This window comes from Gossypium arboreum, chromosome 8, assembly GCF_025698485.1.
Source record: "Gossypium arboreum isolate Shixiya-1 chromosome 8, ASM2569848v2, whole genome shotgun sequence".
Classification (NCBI taxonomy): Eukaryota; Viridiplantae; Streptophyta; class Magnoliopsida; order Malvales; family Malvaceae; genus Gossypium; species Gossypium arboreum.
The window spans coordinates 56,309,551-56,334,100 of NC_069077.1; the positions used below are offsets into that span (position 1 = coordinate 56,309,551).

Sequence of the window (24,550 nt, forward strand, 5' to 3'; positions counted from 1 at the left end):
AGACCACAAAATTAATTTGCCTTTATTGCCAAACTGGAGAGCTTTCTTCCTTGGTGAAACTTTCAAAAATATTTTGTCGCCAATTTGAAATTCTATTTCTTTTCCTTTTTGATTCACATCGGACTTCTAATGATCAAGTACTACTTTTTAACTGTCTCAGATCACTTCATTTTTCTTCGGTTTCAAAGAATCAAACCTACTACATGTTTCTTTTCTCACTAAACTTCGTCCAAAACACTAGAGTTTTACATTTGTGACCATATAAACCTCGTATAGAAAAAATTTTCTACTTGACTGTTAACTATTAAAATAAACAAATTTAGCCAGAAGCAAATACCTTTCCCAGTTACCTTCAAATTCAAGTACACAACATCGAAGCATATATTCCAAGATCCGAACCATGTGTTCAGATTGATCATCCGTCTGAAAACGAAACACGGTAACTTGTAACTTGTTTTAGAATCGGAATACGAACTGTAAATCTCTACCAGAAATAACAGAAGCTAGCATATCATATAATCTGACAATCTCAAAAATAGATAATTCAAGCAATCTATCAAATGAGAAATCCTTTCATACCAGGATAAAATGTGCAGGCTTCATCAAGCAATCAACAATTTCTCAATATTATCTTTCTTTTTTTATAGACTAGGATAATCCTGACATAAAATTTATGGTAACTTTGTCTCATTTCCATTTCGGTATTTTCACTGACTATACCCATCTTGAAAGTATCATCCTTATCTTACTGACACATCCAACATTTAAATATAGATTAAAAAATACCACGTTTCATTCTGAGCTACTAATACATCTTTTTTAAACCATTATGAATTTTGTCATTTCCTAGATAAACAGACATAGTACTACTATGATCATTCATGTAAAATTTTCTGTAAAAGTTCCAAATTCTTCAGTACATAGGCTCTATCTCAGAATAATAGACAATCATCAAATTCAATTCTGCTATCCTGATTCAATAATTATTTCATTCTATACCCATTTACCTTACAACTCATTATCACTTTTTTGAGTTTCACTATTTTGTCGTAAAAACATCAGTTTAGCTCTATACTCAGCCAAAATTAAGCTATTATCAGACAATCATAATCAGCATCCATGGCTTGCAAAGTATATAGAGATTTCCTACTCAGAATATCTGTCCTCACATTCGTTCTTTCCAAGTAGTATACAATTGTAAAATCATAGTCTTTCAACAATTCAAGTCTTATACGCTATTTCAAAGTCAAATCCTTTTGCAACATCAGATACTTCAACTTTTTATAATCGGTGAATATATGACATTTTTCACCAAACAAGTAATGTTATTAGATTTCAACACAAAAAAAATAGTTGGCAAATCTAGATCATGTATCGAGTAATTCTTTCCATGTGGTTTTTAACTGCTTGAAAGCACAGGCTATTACCTTGCCTTACTACATCAAAACATAATCTAATCTTGTTCAACAGTTCAGTATTGTAATAACAAATTCCTTACTTGATCCAGACTGAACCAGAATTAATACATTGATCAATAGAGCTTCCAACTGGTCAAAATTTTACTAACATTTGTCAGTCCATTCAAATCTTACATCTTTCTGTAATAACTATGTCATCAATGTAGCTATTTCAATTATTAACATTGAAGCTTTGAGTTTTTCCAAAGCCACAACCATCAGATAGATTTAAAACCATAGTGCATTAATATGACCAACATTTCAGCTGTATAGATAAAGCAACAATTCAACATCAATAGTGCACCTCAACTTAAAAGAGGGAAACCGAAAGTGGCCCCAATAATAACCAATACGGTAACACAGTTTCTATAATCTATGATCTCTATCACCATACTTCATGATCCAGTCGATATTTATAACGGTAATAAATATAATTACCTCTGGACAAAGAATATTTTTCACAAGTAATCCATGTTTACATAATAAAGAGATTGATGATATCTTAGAGAAAATTCAGAAGGGTAATATAATGCATACTCAGTAGAAACAACTGTGATAAAGACAATATAACTTGCACATTTGCAATTCAGGGCTTCAATCAGTAGAAATAGAAAATAACATCATATGAATCTTATCCTCAAATCTTATATCAATCATGATGAATTAGAAAACCCACGTAAGGTAGAGCAATATCGCTCGTAAATCAACCTAACGTACAGTAATTCCATCAATCATGATTTACTATCCTTTCAATACGATAAATATTGCATCTGAACATGAACAATTTCATATGCCTTTGAGAATAACAGAACTTGTAGAGTACCTAGGAGATGTTGTTGTAATATACTCAATTATAACAGCTGCCTTCAAATATCTTTGCAATTTCATCACTAATCTACTGACTAATTAAGTCATCAATAATCTTACATATTTAGTTCACTGAAAGAGTCAATTTGGAAGAATTTTAGGCTAATCCATTCTGTAAATATCATATTTGGATAATTCGATTACTCATGAATAACTTCTTCATTAACAATGACATCACATATTCAGAATAATCTTTAGAAAAATCTGATATCTTTTTTTTAACACCGTATTTACTTACTAACCCATTCTTATTCTGACTACATCATTAATCATTCAGCTTTTGAACTCTTTAGTTCCACATTCACAAGCTTAATCCATATAAATCTTGTGAATTTCATCGTATAACACTATACTGGTAAAGGGGTGGAAATCGTAAGCCTCAAAATTTAACTTTCATAATTACACACATATCACTTATTCTATATCATTAACATGTTCATTATAAAACATTTATTTCATACCTTTATGAATCTCGTTTCATCATAAGTAACATTTTTACTCAAGCACATGAGTATCACTTTCAACAGTATTAGAATTAGCTCGGTTGGAAAGCATCTCTGTCTATTTATAAAATAATTTTCATCAGAGTCGGGAGATATCACACTATCACAGGTTATATAATGGCATGTATTTCTAGACTCCACATATGCTACTTTCAGTCCGAGAACCGACTAAACTGTAGCTCTGATACCATTAAATGTAACATCCTTAACCCATATTCGTTGTCAAAATAGGGTTTCAGAGCATTACCAAAACTTTCAGGACATTTTACAAATAAATCATGCAAGTTACTATTCAAATTCTGAATTCATTCATAACATCCCTAAAATGGACCCTCGAGGCCCAAAATGAATATTAAGTTCGAATCGGGACTTAATCAGGAACCCTAACGATTTTTGTGAAATTTTTAAAATTTTTCCAAGTTACAAGGCTCACACACCCGTGTGGTCCAAGGGACACTCTTGTGTGACCTTGGGGCATGCCCGTGCTGTAGGCCGTGTTCGACCCTATGAAACTCTTTAACTTGTGCACATGGCCATGCCACACGTCTGTGTGTTAGGCCATGTGGTTAAATAATTGAATTCGAAATTAGGTGTAGGTTTCACATGGCCAAGACATACGCTTGTGTTCTAGGCCGTGTAGCACACACATCTGAGACACACGCCCGTGTCTCTGCCCGTGTGTTCAATTCTGAGCATTCTATTTCTCAAATTTAAGGTGCAGAGGACAAACGGCCTAACTACACGCCCATGTACCTGGCCGTGTGTCACACATGGTATAGACACACGCCCATGTATCTGCCCGTGTGGATAAAATAAAGCTATTCCTAGCTTCATTTCTCACCCAAAATCACACCCATGACCTGCACTTGAATCACACATCCAAGAACCAACCATTTCAAGCATTCCAATCAAGCAATTTCCATCATTCATCGTGGCATATTTTTTCATGCATACATGTCTACAATCATAGCTTAGTTCAATCCATGTATTAAACGTGATTTGATCAACTACTTAACATATATGTAGCTACCATAGTTTAACATTACAAGTATATTAAACAAACTATTACTAGCCATTCCAATGGCTAGATTACAAGCATTATGTACATTTACATGCCTTTATGGTCGATATAACCTATACATGCCATTACAACCATAATTAATTTACCATATTGTACCGACATAGGCTGATGGATAGTATGAGTGATCTCCACCAAACTTCCAATCCAACGAGCTTCCGATTCATTATAAAACAAGGAACTAAAACTAAGTAAGCATATAATACTTAGTAAGTTTGTATAACCTGGTACTTAAATTACCATTCATTCTATTTTGAAGTAACTATGTAAGGCTTATTCAATCAATTTACCCTCAAGCCCTACACATATCCTCATTACCCTTGTTAGTCATATAATCCATAATAACATCACAAACATATATAAGCTCAACAACAATCAAGTTTCCATGCACATATACTTTCCACAACATGTATTCATTTAACATGTGTAAAGCATCTATTTATATTACAAGTATAATTTCATAATAGTTCTTCTTGAGTTCAGATCATTTCATAATAGACATTTACCCCTATTACTCAAAATATCAATGTCACAATTAGTGCACTGAAGGTGTACGAGTCTAAAATCTAGGATGTACATACTCATCAAATAAATTCTATGTATAATATCATCATTTCATATTTCCATATATCAATTATCACGTATTGTCATTTTCATGTATTTCAGGCCTATATGTGTAATAACTCATTTCTTATTCATATCTTCTCATGTCAAGAACTTTTATCCGTTGAATTTTTTTGAAATATCGATGGATACGCATGTAGTACACTCGAGGTGTACAAATCAGAATCTGTCAATTCATGTCCAATGGTACCCATAGGGTACTATATTAGAGAGTACACTCTCGAGCCATACATGTACACGACAGGATTACCAGTCCAAGCTAAATCTTTTTTATGACATATGCTCTAAAGAGCATGATCTGGATTACCCGTCCGGGCTAAATCCAATCCACAACATATACTCGAGAGGACTCATATCAGGATTACCCATCCGAGCAAAATCCCATCCGCAACAAATGCAGGATCTCATTCATTTTGGGAAATCACACATTTATCAAAATTTTCCATTTACTTTGTAATGCCACAAAATTTTAATTTTTGATTTCGTGTATGTGTGACACAAAAGTGTGTATCTGCTTCAGTGGTTAAGTGTTTTAGGTGTGTGTGCGAGGTCCCAAGTTCAAGCCTTACTTGGGCAATTTTTTGTATTTTTATAAATAAAGCCTTAACCTTGTGCAAAGGGCTTAAGTTTAATTGTTGGTAAGTTTATATCACTATGGGCCTGTTGGTCTAGTTGTTAAGATGAGTGTTGAAGTGTTGGAGGTCCTGTGTTCAATTCTCTGTGATGGTATGGAGACAATATTTTTGCTCCAATTTCGGTTAAGAGTTGTGTTGGGGAAAAATTTTGAGTAGTTGTGTTTTAGTGGGTTACTAGGAAGTGATTTTAAGAGATAATTGGGGAGAGGTTATTAGAAAATAATCTGATTATCTTTTTGTTGCAAAAAAAAATAGAGTTTCGATTTTCTCTCCAATTCCCCAAACTTTTTCTGATGTTTTCTTCTTCTTCTTTTTTCTTTCCTTTACTGATTCTCTCCCCTAGTTGCTGCCAAAATTTCTGTTATTTTTCCCCTTCCGTTTCTTTGTTTTATTTTCCAATTAATTCGGTTGTTCATCGTTAGTTGCCCCTGTTTGGTTAGTAATAGTTTTTTCTATTGTTAATCGTTCTTGGTTAATCTCTAAAAGTGGGATTCCTTTTTGGTGTTTAGCAGTTAATCAAGGGGCTAGTGGTTTTGAATCGATGCTTTGATTGTGCGAAGTCGTGGTTACTCAAATGAGGTAAGGGTTTTTTTAGGTTTTTAGTCGAGTTCCTTCCAAAATTGGTTGATTAAAAATGAATTAAGTGATTAATCTGGAGATATGTTGGTCGATTTTTAGGTTCTGGAGGCTTAAGAGTGCTTACGCATCAGAAACAATACCAGGTGTGTACCTGAAACGCAGAAAACGGGATCCAACGAAAAGCCAAAATTGCTTGCTATCGAGAAATAAGGGAAATAAGAGAAAATGATGCGAAAAAAGTTGTAGAGAAAGGAAATAAGGGTGTTATACACTTAGAAATCAACATTTTGCACTAAAATAGTTTTAGACAACAGCAGTAGGAAAAATCATCAAAAATAGTGGAAATTGAGTTAGAGGTTGAATAAAACATGAACTTAAAGTTTATTGAGTCTAGTTTTTCATGGAAGAAACAATATAAGCAATGGAATTGTCAATTATGAGATATAATAAATTTTGTGAGACAAGGTCAGAATGATTTCGGGTTCTCTTGTTCTAACTTTGGAAAATCATCAAAAATTGTAAAAAAAAATAATTACGGGCTTAAATTTATATGTTTAATCAAGAGAAATAAATCGAAACATCATCCAAATTCTGTACTAAGAGATAAATAATTTTTAGTAAGGAAAGGTTGAAGCTGTCAAACAGTAGAATAGGGATAAATTTGAAGATTTTACTATACCTATTTGTTAAACTATAAATTCTGAAAATTTTATGGTAGAAAGGTATTTGAGTCTAGTCTCAAAAACATTAAGCGGATCTTAATTTGGAATTTTTTAGCTCAAGATATAAATAATTTAGTGACAATGACTCAAGTAGACAACTTTGAATAAACATATAAGTAAATAGTGAAAACATATATGAATATTTAGCTAGCATGGGTTACATTAAAAATGGATCATACAGCCAAGGCCAATTTGGGCTGAGTGGGCCACACGGGTGTGTGGGCCCACACGGGCAGATAAATGGGCGTGTGAGCCCATTTTTACCTAAATGTTTCTAAGGTTCCATGGGTTGCCCAAGTCGACTGTGAACCTACTGTAAGGTCGGTAAGCACTACTTAGACTCCTAAATGTGTGAAATTGACTGAATGATATCTGTACTGAGCATATTAATATCTGAACTGAATATATGTACTAAAATTGCATAATAAAATATCATCCATTGTATGTTGCATTGCATTGGGTTGGGGGTTGTTATTCGGAGGAAGTGTACTGAAAGGCTTTAAGCCTAATTTACTGGCAGCTCAGCTGCAAACTACTATTTTGTGTCGCATTCGGTACTATTTGGAGTGTAGGGATGAGTGGGTTGATTATATCCCCACATGGAGTGTAGGGTTGGACAGAGATGGTGTGTAGAGGCTGGTTGGGTAGGATTTTGCTACTGCATAACTATTACTGCTACTGATACTGTGCTGGGCTAAGGCCCTAGCATTTTTGAAACTGTACTAAGATGGGCTAAGGCCCAAATTGTCACTAATACTGAAAAGGGCTTAGGTCCAAGACTGTTCAACTTTGCATTATGAATACTGATTATTTGTTTGTTTTTGTGAGATTACACACTGAGTTTACGTAAACTCTCCCTTTTTTGTTTAATGTACACAAGTAATCCCCAGACTTAAATGGATCAGTGCAACGGAGGACTCAGCGGTGACCACAGCAATTTTTGGATTTCATGGTTTACAATTTACAATTTATAATTTGATTATTATTGATTATTTGGGTTGTAATTTATGGACCCTCTGGGACTTTGGTTGTAAATTTTGGTTTTTATTTATTTATTTTACTTAATGGATTTATACCTACTGGTCGTAGGAAATTCGATTTTCAAAACGTTAAAGTATTTTCTAAATGCATGATCACTTAGACTGTTTTATTAAAGCTTCCAAAACGAGGAATGTTTCAAAAGAAATGTTTTAAATGAATAAAGATGACTTCTTAAGTTCTAATAAAGGTTTACTAAAGATAATAACATGGAATGTTTTCATCGTAACAACGAGGTTTCAAAAACACTATCGTGTGGCATTGCCAGATATAGCCATAACGTCTAGGCCAGGATTGGGGTGTTACATATTCAACCGGGATTTAAACATTTTTCTCAAGCATTATTGGGCATGTGATTATGTCATACATCTACAACATTCATACAATTCAAATAAACACATTCCACATTCATTTCAAGCTTATAAGTAACATTCTCATCATTTATCATTTATCATCTATCGGGCATTATCATTCAATTTAAACATTTTTATTTATTGGGCTTAATCAAATATGTAATCATTTCACATATTTCTGACATTTATACAATTTACATAAACACAATCAATGCAAGCATGTAAATAAACACAATTTAGTTACACGAACTTACCTCGACAATGTTTGCGTACGTAAAATATACTAATCCAACATTTTCCTCTTTCCTAGTTGTAGCTCCAAATTTGGTCTATCCGGATCTATACGAGTAAATTTTATATCACCATATTTCACATTCAAGTGGACTTAATTGTCATCCTAGGAAAAATTACCATTTTGCCCCTAACTTTTCCATAAATTTCCATTTTGTCCCTAGGCTTGGAAAATAAAATTTGTGCAATTTACTCCCTATTTCAAGCCTAACCAAAATCCCATTACAACATTTACAACATATGTATTCATAAAATTTTAGAATTTTTTATCAAATGTCACAACTTTACATTTTAGTCCCTAAATCATATTTTTATCAAAAATCACTTTCTAAAAGATGTTTATCTATCAACAACCTTTCATTTTCTACCATAAATTTCTAATTTTCAGCATAAACATCCATGAACCATTTTCCATACTTTGATAACTATTCAAATTAATCGCCCAAATAGATAGATTAGACTATCCCGGTTTAAAAAAAATCAAAATTACTAAAAATGGGCCAAGGAAACTTACCCAATTTGGCCATAAAAGTTTTTTCTCTCTCACCTAGGGTTTTCATGTATTATTTTAGGGAAGTGGATGATAAAAATGATTTTTATTTCTATTTAGTAATTTATCATCTTTTAATAATTTTGATTTCCATTTTAGTCCTTATCCTTTTTCTAATTTTCCATGGATGAATCATCCAAAAATATCTACAAACTTTTTATTAATGGTCTAATTACCATATAAGGACTTTAAGTTTTGAATTCCATAGCTATTTGATCCTTCTAGCTACTAGAATCCAACTTTTACATTTTATGCGATTTGGTCCTCCCTAATTAAACATTTAATCGATAATATTTTCTTTTCAAAATTTTCACATAACATGTCTATCATAATACGGACCATATAATAAAATAAAGATAAATTTTATTTTTGGCTCGGATTTGTGGTCCCAAGACCACTGTTCCGATTTCACTGAAATTGGATTGTTATAGGTTTAACTTTTAACTCTACTAGAATTGAACCATTATTAGACAAAGGTAACTAAGTATTCATCGCTCTCAAAGCAAATAACGATTTTCTACTCAAAGCATCTGCGACTACATTCGCTTTCCCTGAATGATAATCAATCATCAACTCATAATCTTTCAACAACTCGAGCCATCTTCGTTGTCACAAATTCAAATCTTTCTAAGTGATTATATATTTCAATCTCTTGTGACAAGTAAAGATATGACACTCGCCAAATTTTCAATGCAAAAACAATAGCGGCCAACTCTAAATCATGCGTCAGATAATTCTTTTCATACGGTTTTAACTGTCTGGAGGCATAAGCTATCACTTTACCTTATTGCATCAAAACGCAACCCAAACTGTTCAGTGACGCATCGCTAAAAATCACAAACTCTTTACCTGACTCAGGTTAAACCAAAACTAGTGTCTCAGTTAAAAATGCTTTCAACAGTTTGAAACTTTATTGTCATTTCTTGGACCATTAAAATTTTACATCTTTTTGTAACAATTTGGTCATAGGTGTAACAATCATCAAGAACCCTTTAAGAAAACGTCGATAGTAGCCAGCTAGTCTCAGAAAAATTTTGACTTCAAATACATTTCTCGGTGGTTTCCAGTCAACAATTGCTGAAATTTTGCTCGGATCAACTCGTATACCTTCTGCTAAAACAATGTGTCCTAGAAATCCAACCTATCGGAGCCAAAACTCGCATTTACTAATTTAGCGTACAGTTGCTTATGTTTCAAGGTTTGTAACACAATCCTTAAATACTCGGCATGCTTAAACTCGTCTCGAGAATAGATCAAAATGTCTTCAATGAAAATAATAATGAATCTGTCTAAATACGGTCTAAAAATATGATTCATCAAATCCATAAAAGCTGTAGGAGCATTAGTCAAATCGAAAGGCAAAACAAGAATTTCATAATGTCCGTACCTCATTCTGAACGCAGCTTTCGGCACATCTAAATCTTTAATTCATAACTGATAGTAGCCAGATCTCAAATCAATTTTCGAAAACACTGTTGCCCCTTTTAACTGATCAAACAAATCATCTATTCTCGGTAATGGATACTTGTTCTTTATCGTAACCTTATTAAGCTGATGATAGTCAATACACATTCTCATTAATCCGTCTTTCTTCTTTACAAACAACACTGGCGCACCCCAAGGTGAAAAACTTGGTCATGCAAAAACCTCTATCTGTTAACTCTTGCAACTGAGATTTCAACTCTTTCAATTCTATCAGAGCCATCCTATACGGAGCTATCAATATTGGTGAAGTTCCTGGTACTAACTCAATAGCAAATTCAACCTCTCTGATAAGTGGTAACCCTGATAATTCTTCTAGAAATACATTTGAATACTTACAGATAGCTGACACTGATTTAATCTTAGATTCAGACACTTTTGTATCTAAAACATAAGAGAGATAAGCTTCACAACCTTTTCTCACATATCTCTGAGCTAAAATTGAAGAAATCACAACTAGCAACCCACTCGACTCATCTAATTCAATTCGAAGAATTTCACTATTCTAACATTTCAATTCAATAGTCTTTTCTCTACAATTCAGGACAACATCATGTAAAAATAACCAATCCATACCCAGAATCACATCAAATTCATCAAATGGTAATAACATCAAATCCACAGGAAAATAGTAACCCCGGGTTATTAAAAGACAGTTCTTACAAACTTTATCAACTAAAACATACTTGCCTAAGGGGTTCGATACTTATAATCACAAACTTAGTAGACTCAATAGGAAAATTCTTACTAGACATTAAATTCTCACAAACATATGAATGATTTGATCCAAGATCAATCAAAGCAATCACATTAGTGTCATAAAGAGAGAATGTACCAGCGACAACGCATTTTCGCGAGCGCGAATAGTGTAAGCTTTAACAGGTGCTCTCGCTTCAGATTTCATAGTCAAATCTTTTGTCGCGCCTCTCCTACTGGTCATATTTCCAACATTTCTCGGTGGCCTCCCTCTAGTGGTTGTGTTACTCGGTCTTATATTCTGGAATTTGTCTTTCTCAACTAACGTAGGACAATCCAGAATAAAATGATCTGGCAAACCACATCTGAAGCAAGCTTTATTACTTTTATTCAAGCATTCCCCAAAATGTTGTCTTCCACACTGTTGACACTCGGGTTTGTTTCCCACACTGCCAAACTCGATACTGAAATTGTTTGAGCTTTAGGAGTTGAGTATTGTTTTCCACGATCTCAGTTCGGATACCTGATTGAAGCATTTGACCGAGTGTACGAATCTCTGGATTCCTTTGACAAAAATTGATATGGCTTATTCATCGATCTTTTTCCCAAGTCTCTATCCACTGAATCTGCATTTCTCTTTTCTTTGCTAAGCTTCTCGGCTTTGCAAGCTCTATTAAATAATACAACAAATTCTTTCAATTTTAGAATTCCGAGTAGAAGTTTAATATCCTCATTCAACCTATCAATGAACCATTTGCACATGATTTCTTCAGTAGAAACATACTCCTGAGCATACTTACTTAACCCTGTTTCAATTCTAGAAACTCTTTGTGCTTTTGATCAAGAAACTGCCGACTTATATATTTTTTTTGAAACTCATTCTGAAAGAATTCCCAGGTAACTCTTTCTCTTGGTACCATAGTCACCAAAGTATTCCACCACTGAGGGACTACGAGAACCGGTTAGGGATTAGGTGGGGGTGAAGGTTGTTGAGCAGCCGGATTTGTTCTAACAAACTCCGTGAACCACTGATTCATCATTTGGAAAAAGGCTTCTTTAGCCTCTCCTCTGTAACTACTTGATACATGTCTAGATTCAGACGGTGCTACCCCTTGAGCGGGAGCTAACGCATTACTCTCAATATCATCAGCTACAGCTCGATTGGGATCCATTTTCTATACGAAAACACATTTTAAAATGTTAGAAGTCATTACACTATCACAGGTTATATATGGCATGTACTGCTAGACTCTCACATACATTATGTTAGTCCTAGAATTGATTAAATTATAGCTCTGATACCAATAAATGTAACACCCCTCACCCGTATTCAATACTAGAATAGGGTTATGGAGCATTACCGAACATATTAAACAACTATACATACATTTTCAAATTTCATGCAACTAATATTTAAACACAATCATATTGTCCCTAATACAAGCCTACGAGGCCCAAAACATGCATTCGGGGTGGTTCGGGACTAAACTGATAACTTTTAAAACTTTTAGAACACTTAGAAAATTTTTTCAAAAACAAGCGACACACACCTGTGTGGCCCGACCGTGTCTCTCACATGGCCAAAGACACGCCTGTGTCACAGACCGTGTAGACATTCAAAATGGAAGCACACGGTCGTGTCCTAACCCATGTCTGACCCCGTGTAACTCTCTGTGTAACACCCTAAACCCGACCTAAACGTTATGGCTGAATCTGGTGTGTCACATTGGAGTGCTTTTCAAAAACTTGCTCTAGCTGATGAAAACCCGTTTCTAAATTTTAAAGCCTCTTCGTTAGAACTCAAATCATTCTAGCTATTCGTTATTCACTTTAAATCGTCATTACTTGTAAAACCCTGTTTATTGCGGAGCATTTTAAAAGTGTTGCGGAAACGCAATGTTTAGAAAACAGTTATCATTTTGGAAAAATCCGCGTTCTACTTTTAACAGATATAATTCATGATAAGAAAAAATCCCAAATTAAAAGCTAGAAATTTAAAGAGGCCTTATTACATAATTCAAAACTCAAAACATAATCTAATAGCAAATAAATGCCAAATAAAAGAAAACAGGACCAAAAGTGTGGCCATCTCTGAGTCCCTCGCAGCACCGATCAGTCTAAGGATTACTTGTATAGTAAAAATAGTTGGGTGAGTTTATGAAAACTCAGTGTGTAATCCCAATAATAAACAAATAGTGAGCAACACAGTCTGGGCCTGAGCCCTATTCAAAAATAATACAGGATGGGCCTTAGCCCAATACAGTATCAATTCAGTACAATGATGCAGCCTAACCCAAACTAGCCAACACACCACTCCGTACCAACTAACACACCATGTGGGGACAAAGTCGACCCACCCAACTGACAGACCAATATCACAGCAAAGCTACCAATAGTAGTATCGCAGCAAAGCTGCCATTATCAGTATATGTGGCCAACCCACTAGTACAGTACACTTCCTCTATAACAGTATCCCAACCCCATACAGAATGTCATGTCATAAATCATACAAGTATGTAAGACGTCATGCTCAGTACAGTCAAATCGTAGCACAAACCTGTCATTTACCCTCGAGGGGTAAAATAGTCATTTACCCTATAGGGGTATTTTGGTCATTTTACCTGCCTTGGGGTCTAGGTACTCATATCGACCCATCAGAAGGTCTACAGTCGCCTCGAGCGACTCGTGTAACCTTAACGGTCCTAACAATATAAATGGGCCCAAGGCCCATTTTTATACCCAAGTGGGCCCACAAGCCCTTGTGGCCCATCAAGCCCAACAGTTACTATGGCCATGCGAACTACACAGCCCAGTCCAATAAGTACCGCAAATTATGGAATTTATTCGTGCGGAGCCTACAAGCTCATTGGGCCTACACAGCCCATTTCGGCCCAGAACTGCCAAACCCATAAGAATGCTCATGGCGGCCTTTACAGTCCAATGCCCATGTTTCGTGGGCTAGATTCACTGTGCGAGAAATCGCAGGCCCATGTGGCCTCAATGCCGTCTTTTTCAGCTTTTTAGCTTTTGTCGATTTACATTAAAGGTGGTGAGATTACACACCTGCTATGGATTTGTACTTGGAATGCTTCTAAAACCAGACACCTATGAACACAACAACCCCATCATTAGATCATACACACGATTAGTCCAAACCATAACATTGGAGGTACTAAATCCTATTCACACTACTTACCGACCGCACAATCACAGAACCTCTATTAGATCCCGAACCAACACAATCTCCCCAATGCTTTAACCTTCACCCAAAATAGTTGTCCGATTCATAAGAATCCATACCCTACATAAACAAATTGAGAACTTTAAGCGCTTACCACGAGTGAGAGGATCACTTGCCGAGAGAGAACAATCGGCCTAACCCCTTGGCTATAGCGATCGAATCCCCTAACAATATTCGGCAAAACCACAGTGTTACATGGAAACCATAGCTATGGTAGAAGAGGGAAGGAATGAACAAAACAAAATAATATAAATAGTACTTACCACCAAGGTTGACAGATAAGAATAAGAGAAAGAATCGGTTCCCGGAGAGTCAATGTAAAATCAGTATTCGGCCAACAAAGGTTAAGTTGCACTGAAAGGAGAAAAAGAAGAAGAAATGAGAAACTTGATCGCCCTAGGCTAAAACCGAAATGGTCAGAAAAGAAGGGAAGCAATAGATATTTGAGAAAAAGTGTGAGGGAGAAGACAACCTGTGAACAAAAGATTAAATAAAAGGAGTAAAATTGTAGGTCACTAAGACCTAATAGGTACTTACCAAAATACAACACTGCTTCAGAAGCAAAAGAAAAGACCCCAAATTACACAAACCCGAGAGAAAAAGAAAGAGAGAAAAGAACCTCAAACAGAGTAATCAAAACCAAAAGTCATAGAGAGGAGTCACTTAGCCGAAAATCCCTATGCATAACATCCCACATTCGGCACAACCCCACTAAACCTCAAATTCCCTTTTTCTCTCCCCTTATCCCTCTCTTAAAATCCCTCCCCAATCCTCTCCTTGATTCTCTCCACATAACACTTCCTGACCAAGTCAAATTCACTCAGCAGAGTTTCAAACAACATCTACTTCTTACACAGCAAGAGTAGCAAAATAAATACTCTTGTCTATTGCCAAGCCTTGAACCTCAGACCTCCAGCAACTACCACACGCCACTTACCACAGGACCACAAACTCCTTTTGTGTCACATTTCAACCACAATTATTTATAAGGTCTACATGCTAATATCCAGATTCATTCAAGGGAAAAACCAAAAATTTTGCAAAAGCCCAGACTTGAACCGAGGCATCTCTAATACCCCCAAACACACCCAAAACAATTTTAGCCATTAAAGCAAACATGCAACCTGTGTCATAACATGCGTAATTGCAAGCTTAAATTTTTGGGGCGTTACACTCTGGCTTGGGTCACACAGCCAACACACACTCCCGTATGACTAGCCTGTGCACCCTAAAAATGGCCATACATGCCCGTGTGGCAAGCCGTATGCTAGGCCGTTCCAAAAATGTAGGGTATACTGACTTATGCCACACGGCCAAGTCACACGCCCGTATGGCCGTGTGGAGCATACTGACTTAATTTTAATTTCAACACCAGGGGACACACGGCCATGTACATGACCATGTATCACACACGACTAAGACACATGCCCGTGTCTCTGCCCATGTGGACAAAAATAGGCTATTTACCAAGCCAATTTGTCACCCAAACTTGTGCACTCCTACATCAAGCTCAATGGTACCAAAACATAACATAAAAGAGCATTTAAATAAACTTCAATCAAGCATAATCCATACCATTTCATTACCAATAAATACAAAACATAAATACCACAATATGCCATTCAATTTCATGCCTTATTTAACTTTATCAAATCATCAATATGGTCATTTTATAATCAAGCATTATTTTACCTAATTTCATAAACAGGCCAAGTTCAATACTCAATCATTTAGTACTTCTAAATACCAAATACCATCATCATCACATAACCATATTCAAGCACATTATAAGAGCCACATGCACAATATATATAATCAAACCAACCAAGTTTAGCCAACTTTCATGGCTATATATACAAACCAAACCTTAAACATATACAAGCCAAAACAAATAGCTAAATTCATCAACAATTATATACCAAAGTGTCCAAAGTCCCTATACATGCCAAAATACTTAAATTCAAAAGTACCAAAGTAATAGTAGGATAGTGTGACGAAGTCTCCGACGATCCTTGAATCTAAGCTAGCTTTGACATCACTATAAAACATGGAAAAATAAACAATGTAAGCTATAAAGCTTAGTAAGCTCTTAAGAAAATAATAAGTAAGTCTCACCATTAATCTATCAATTCAAATTAAATGACATAATATGCAACAATGCATTAATCTCAAGCTAACATGAACTTAATTAGATACTTGACCATAAACTCACAAATTCCTTTGGCTCATTACTCGTATAGTTTTCTGAACATACCTATACCGATACGTATCTATTTCTCACCAGTTCACATCTTCAATATACCTGATAAACTATAATTTATACATATTTTTATCCCATGCTTAGCACATTTATGGATGATTTCTCCTTAGAATTGGTGAATTTGATGCTCCCAGTCCTTTAGTTTCATGTTCTATACTTAGGTGAGCATAAGAGAGTAAAAAGAGCGAGAAACGAGCCAAAAACGGAGAAAATGGGCCAACATGGGAAATCAACACGGCCTGGACTTCCTCACACGGGTAGACCCCACGCTCGTGTCTATTTAATAGCCTTGACCACTGTCTGAAGCAATCGTACAAGAGCGTGTCCCTGTCGAGCCCAAGTATAGTCATATTCAGAAAAGGCCACTTTTGAGGGCTCTTAGGCGTTCTAAATCCTATTTAACACCGGAGGAGGCACATAAAAGACGACACACGGAGTAGGAGGTAAGGAATTACTCAATGAAAGCCGATTGATCCATCTTAGAAGCTGGATTCATTGTCAAGATTGAATATCTCCCTTCAATTTCCTTCAAGAGTTTTGGGTTTTCTTTATGTTTTGTTATCTTTATTCTTTTGAGATGGTTTCTTTCATAATTATGGACTAAACCCCCTAAATACCCAAGGGGAATGAAACCTAAGATGGATCTTGTTATTATTATCTGAATTGTATGATAAATATTTGACTTGTTCTTAATTATGTGTTCTTAATTCTTGTTTTAATATTTCAGGATATTGATTCAAGTTAATGCACTTATTCAGAGGAGAAAAAGTCCCTTTCTAAGAGTAAATTTGTCGTAATTAAGCGGAGTTGATTGCACGCCTAGAGATAGGGTGACAAGATTTTGCCGAATTAGGGTGAAACCTAATTAGGGAATTCATAGATCGAGTTAATGCAACACTAGGGTGTTAATTAGAAAGAGATTTCAATTAATCAACCTAGGGTTAGTTGTTATTAGTCTTAAGAGAGATAATAATATAACTTAAGGATTTCTACGGATCAAGTCAAATGAATAAATTATCTGATTCAGAGTTAAATAACAAGTGAAGTCTAGGTGGATTTTTCCTTGGGTATTGTCTTAATCAATCGAGTTTTCCCAAAAGCTTTTCCTCAATTTTTTCTCTATGCACCCTTAGTTTAGTTAATTAGTTTAGATAAACAAATCCCTTAATTTTTAGGCTAGATAATAAAAAGAAAGTAATTACTAGTACTCTTGGTTCCATTGGGTTCGACAATCCGGTCTTGCTAAAGCTATATTACTGTTCAATAGGTACACTTGCCTTCATCATGATAGTAGTTAGTTTCAAGAACGATTAATAATAAATTTTTAAAACCTATCGCGAATATCACGTATAAAGTTTTTGGCGCCATTGTCGGGGAACTTAAGATATTAGGAACACTCAATTTTTATTACTTTAGCCATTTTAATTTATTTTCAATTTAAATATTTATTTTATTTTCTAATTTTCTCTTTTATTCACTTCTGACGTGTTTTTCTAGTTTATTACCAGAAGAAACCCGTCAGGACCATTACCTTTTAATAGTGAGATCGATCGCACAGCTCATAGAAATCGAAGAGAAATAAGGCGAAGCTTAAGATACACAGAGGAAGAGCAAGAAGATGATATTCGAACAACAACCGAGGAGATGGCAGAAAATCAGGAAAATCTGCTACCTCCTGCGATTGCCGCTGATCCAGTAAATCAGAATCCTGCTCCCGCACTATGTATGATTATGCTAAACTGAATTTAACAGGAACTGGGTGAAGTATAGTTAGGCCTGCTATTGCTGCAAATAATTTTGAACTGAAACCTAACACGATTTAAATGATACAACAATTTGTTTAGTTTGATAGTTTGCAGGAAGAGGATCCAAACAATCACTTGGCCGATTTTCTGAAGTTTTGCGACACATTTAAAATCAATGGCATTTCTGATGATGCCATTCGTCTTTAGTTATTTCCTTTTTCTAAGGAATAAGGCTAAACAGTTAGGCCTGCTATTGCTGCAAATAATTTTGAACTGAAACCTAGCACGATTCAAATGATACAACAATTTGTTCAGTTTGATGGTTTGCAGGAAGAGGATCCAAACAATCACTTGGCGGATTTTCTGAAGTTTTGCGACACATTTAAAATCAATGGCGTTTCTGATGATGCCATTCGTCTTCAGTTATTTCCCTTTTCATTAAGGAATAAGGCTAAACAGTGGTTGAACTCGTTACCACGAGGGTCAATCACTACTTGGGAACAAATGACCGAAAAGTTTTTACTAAAATATTTTTCGCCAACTAAAACGGCTAAATTAAGGAATGATATCTCTTCTTTTTGTGCAGATGGATTTAGAAACACTATATGATGAATGGGAGAGATATAAGGACCTGTTGAGAAGGTGCCTTCACCATGGGTTACCACTTTGGCTACAGTTTCAAACTTTTCACAATGGCATGAATCCTTCAACTAGACAGATGGTTGACGCAGTCGCTGGTGGGACTCTCAATAATAAGACACCTGAGGATGCTTGTGAATTTATAGAAGAGATGTCATTGAATAATTATCAGTGGCAAGTCATGAGGACAAAGCAAACGAAAGTAGCCGACGTTTTTAACGTTGATTCGGCCATCATGCTCTCTAATCAGGTAGAACATTTGAATAGAAAAATTGACGGTTTTCTTGGTTCTTCATAGGTTCACCCAATAATACAATGCAATGCAAGTGAAGGAGGAACGAGCAATTCAGAATACCCACCTTATGGCCACAACATGGAAAACAAGCAATTAAATTATATGGGTAATAATCATCGACCTCAAAATAATCCTTATAGTAACACTTACAATGCAGGAAGGAGGAACCACCCAAATTTCTTATGGGGAGGCCAAGGGAATCAGAGACCACCACCACCTCTAGGCTTCCAACAACCACCTTACCAACAATAGAAAAAGCTGAACCTTGAGGAGATGCTAACAAAATTCATCTCGGTGTCAGAAACTCATTTTCAGAATACCGAGACAGCATTTAAGAATCAACAAGTGTCGATCCAAGGGCTCGAAACTCAGATAGACCAACTCGCTAAATTGATATCTGAACAACCACAAAGTGGCCTACCGAGTAACACTGAATCTAACCCAAGAGAGCAGCTCAATGCAATTACCATTCAAGATGAGAAAGGGTTAGTTGCACCTGAACCAGAATCGAGGTAAGAAACTGTGATAAGTAAAGTTAAAGGTGAGGTGGACCACAATGACCAAAAACAGGTAAGAAAAGAGTACAAACCACGTGTACCATACCTCAATGCGACAAGGAAAGACCACTCAGACGAACAATTTGGTAAATTCCTTAAACTTTTAAAGAAATTACATATTAACTTACCATTTATTGAGGCTCTTTCGCAGATGCCAAACACAGTCAAATTTTTAAAGGAGCTTTTAGCAAATAAGCAGAAGTTAGACTAGGCGTCACATATGGAGATGAATGCAGTTTGCTCAGCCATTCTGCAGAATAAGCTGGCCAACAAATTGAAAGATCCAGGGAGTTTTACGATTCCTTGTTAATTGGTAGCTTAAATGTTAATAATGCCTTGGCCGATTTAGGGGTTAGTATCATTGTCATGCCTTGCAAAATGTTTAAGCAACTAGGTCTTAGGAAACCCAAACAAACTAGGATGAGCATTCAATTAGCAGATAAAACAATCAGATTTCCTAGGGGTATTATTGAAGATGTACTCGTTAAAATTGACAAATTTATATTCCCAGTTGATTTCGTTGTTCTAGACATAGAAGAGGATAGTAACCTGCCTTTAATTTTAGGAAGGCCCTTTTTAGCAACTGCTAGAATAATAATTGATGTTGGTATAGGTGAACTCACACTTCGTGTGGGTGATGAAACAATCACTCTTCAAGCTCGTAATTCGAGTAACACCTAAAAAATCAAGGGTGATTGTATAAATCATACTACTGGTACTGATCATGTGGTGAAACCCTCTGTGCAGAAAACAGGTTCGAAGAGTGTACATAAGCCTTGTTCAAGCAACAACAAAGAACCTATCTATGAAGAATGAAGGCTATGAGTTGAGAACTAGATGAATGGAGACACATAAACCAAAACCACTCCTTGACGAGCTCAATATTCCACCAAATCAACTTAAGGTTGGAGACAGAGTACTAGTGGATGCAACAGATCCTCGTATTGCCACTTCTGAATCTAATGGAGAAATTCCTCTCACGGTACTCAATATTTTTCCATACAGTACAGTCGAGGTAATTCATCATAAATTCGGTACATTCAAGATAAATAATACTCGTCTAAAACCTTATTTTGATAAAATTGATAGCAGGGATGAGGATTGTAAACTCCTCGAACCACCATGACTATGTGAAATCAAGGTACGTCGAGCTTAGACTATAAATAAGTGCTTCTCAGGAGCCAACCCGGGCACTAACAGTATTGATTTCTTTAAAATTTTAGTTTTTAACATCTAATCACTAACTGATTCCTTGAAACACAAGTTTTCAAATCCACACGGCAAGGTACACGGCCGTGTGAAAACAGGGGAAAATTTTTCCTCAACACGAGATGCGACAAGTTGCCACGGCTATGCGACATAGCCGTGGGCGAGTCTGTCAAAATAACACGGGCGTGCGACACACCCATGTCTAGGAACCGTGGTTGACTGAGAATTTAGCATGCACGTGCGACATGCTCGTGCCCACCACCCGTGCTCAATACTGTTAAAACAACACGGGCATGCGCCTATACACACGGGCGTAGGAGAAGCGAACGAAGTAGGACACGACTGTGCGACATGGCCATGTGTACCAACAAGCCCAAAGGACACGGGCGTGGGACAAATTTCAGACACGCCCAAATTTGAAAATCATGATAAACACGGGCTGAAATAAGGGCACACAGGCGTGCCCCACGACCGTGTGCCCCAAAATCTATATAAACCCCTCACCATTCATCATCCCCTTCCCCAAAATCCCTAACCTTAGCCGCCGTAACTCTTGCCCACGACCTCCTTGCCACGCCCATGTGCCGACCACAACACCACCATTGACGACCCAAGCTCCTCTCTCTACCAAGCTCTTGCATTTGTTCATTCTTTTCTCTTCATTACGTTTACCAATTTGATTTTTATTGTTCTATTTGACTATTTTCATAGTTCTAATGATAGTTCTTTCCCATTTTTTTTATGATACATTCATTCATTATCATTCCCATATGCATTCATCCACTAGTTATTTCCTTTAGCATCATTCTCGTCTTTGTATTCATAATAATAATTTGATTTATCTATTAGGATTTGGATTGTTTTTCAATAGATTTTTCATTTAGTCAGAAAACCCCTATGAAATAGTGTTATTTAGTTTTAACATACTTGCATGCCTTTCCATTCGTGAGGATTATTCTTATAACTTCATGTTTTCATAGCAGATACCATGTCAAATCTACGAGGTAAGAGAACCGCTGTCTCCGCCTCAAAGAAGAGGAAAGGAGCAGCGTCATTCTTGGGTCCTACAATAGAGATCAGGCACCCCTTTATTCAGTTTCCCTTAGGACCCCATGAAGAACTCTTTCAAATACTTTGGGCTCGACCCCTAGGTGCAGGCCGCTACATTGACTAGGCCACACTTGAACAAATCCAACTAACTGACGCGATCCGAGCGCTCCTAACGACTGATCCGTGGGCGCTATTCTTTGAGATCGTTGAGCCGACGTACCTCAAGCTCACACTCGAACCTTCCACCTCCATGTCGTCATGACACAGTTCAATGATCCTGGAATGGTTTTGTTCTGTCTCGGAGGTTTAGTGCCCCAGTTGAGCGTACCTTAGTTCGGGATTGCACTAGGGCTATATACGGAGGAGTTCATGGATGAAAATGAACTCGACACCCTCCATCGCCATATTTACTATTCTCCTTCGAAGTGTTGGAGAGCTTTAGTCCCTGACTAGACCACCTATGACCCTAACCGCTCTAAGGCATCAGCCCTCACCCTATCCCTGCAGTAGCTACACTCTATCTTGGCCCACACTCTGACAAGACGGCGAGAGAGCACCGACGTCATCAACACTCACGACGTCTATTTCTTGTGGAGCATGGCGAACGGGTACGTCTTCGACCTTGCCTATTTCATTGCCCTCGCTATTCGCCATCAAACGGAGCGGCATAGGAGAGGAGTCATCTCTATTGGCCCCTATGTGACTAGACTAGCACGGTACTTTGGGCTACTTAACATATCAGCACAACCATCCTCCCTCACCCTCATCGGCAAGATGTCCCCACAGGGCATATCGAGTATGCTATATATGAGGATGATCGAGAAACGATGTGGAACCTACCCTCCTCAGTACCGCCTCGTCTAGTCCACTGAGAAGGATGACCTAGAGGACATTATTGATGATGTCCCTCCACGTCATGAGGACCCACCGTCTTAGCCACCACCCATCCATCTTCCAGTTCATGCGGCAGCTTTATACTCTGACATCTCTGAGCACCTTACTTGATTTGAGCAGCAGTGGTTTCAGCACTTTGATCACATTGATGCTACTCTACATCAGATTTGTCAACACCTTCACATCTCATCGCCACCACCAATTCGCGAACCATCCGGCGATGACAATGTTTAAGAACTTTTTATTTGTTATTTTTATTTTCACTTTTATCTTTATTTATCTTCTTTAAGTACTTTTTATTTTATTTTCCTTTAATATTATTTCATTTTTAGGTTTTATAATTTTTATTGAACAATTTATAGTTTCGGCTATTTCATTACGGGTAATTATGCTTCTCTATACCTCCTAAAGAGTTCTTGATGTTATCATAGTTATAAAGAGCTCCAAAGCTCATCATCAACTAGGAACTCGAAACTCCACTGGAAAAGGTTCTCCACGATTGCCATATCTAGCCCGACCACCACGATAACCTCTTCGCTGGACACTGTGGTTGTGGAACCCAACCTCTACCACCATCGGAGTATCCTCCTCCAATCTTATCATTGCATTGGCTGATTATTCTCCATACCTCCAATTTAAGGATTCCATTCAACATTCAGGAAGTTTCACTCCTCTCCCTATCTTATGATTATATATCTATATTTTTCAGTATATCTATCATTATACATTGAGGACAATGTACATCTTAAGTGTGGGGGGGTCATTTATATCATTATCAGAAAATCCCTAAATTTTGTCTTGTTCTCAAATAATTTTCTCATATCATCATTAGAATGAATTTTGATTAATTTATAATTTTTGTTGATATGTCTTGAATTAAAACATAGGAATTTATGCATTGATTGTTTAAACTTTAAGGAATTAGAGAATCAAGCATGATAAAGTTGATTTTTAAGAATTAAAATTTTTTAGGTTGTTTCCCCAAGTTTAGGTATTATCTTGAGTTGAAGTTCACAAGCTTAAACATTAAAAAGCCATAATTTTTGTGAGATCTTGAGCCTTTAGATCATCTATTATTTCTTTCATGCTTACTTTTATTGTTGCTTTGAGTACATCAATATTGACCTGTTATTCTAGAACTTGCTTGATTATACATGTCAAGATCACACCTTTGATTTGATATGTCAAGATGATAAAGGCACTTAGGTTTAACCTACTCACTCCATAAAAGCCTACCTTCAGAATTAACCCTTAGTGAACCCCTTTGAGCCTAACAACCTATTCATTGATTTACCCTCAACATTAACCCTTAACCCATTATTGTTGAAATCCCCTAAATTAACTCGATCCCTATTTTTGTCGAGATTTGAGTTGAATAAATTGCTTAGCTATGTTTTATTTTTGATAGATAGCCTATGACTTGTTCTTAAAAAAAATACAATACATACTTATATATTAGTAGTAATTCTTTGTTTTTTGAGCTTAAGTGTTAATTCCATCTTATGAGAAGAAGCTCACTTATATTCAATTAATGATTAGTTATTTTTCTAGTTAGGTAATTTTTCAATTCAATCTTGATTCTAACTTTTTCTTTCAGCTTGTGACCACACCCCCTAACCAAAGCCATGTTACAACCCTCTAAAGACCTTTTGATTGACGTATTATTTCAATATATAGTGGTGAAGAGTTGATTTTCATGCAAGCCTATGGTAGTAACTTTACATATTGACTAATGAGTGCTTCAATTATTGTCCTTAAACACCTCGAGTGATTTGAGTGAATCTT

General features: G+C 36.3%; 1 non-coding gene across 1 annotated transcript; it reads right to left on the bottom strand.

The window, feature by feature from the left end:
• Positions 1-18,673: 18,673 nt before the first annotated feature.
• Positions 18,674-18,781, bottom strand: LOC128279786 (small nucleolar RNA R71). Its single transcript, XR_008269981.1, has one exon. It is a non-coding gene; the product is annotated as a small nucleolar RNA R71 (small nucleolar RNA).
• Between the last annotated feature and the right edge of the window lie 5,769 nt (positions 18,782-24,550).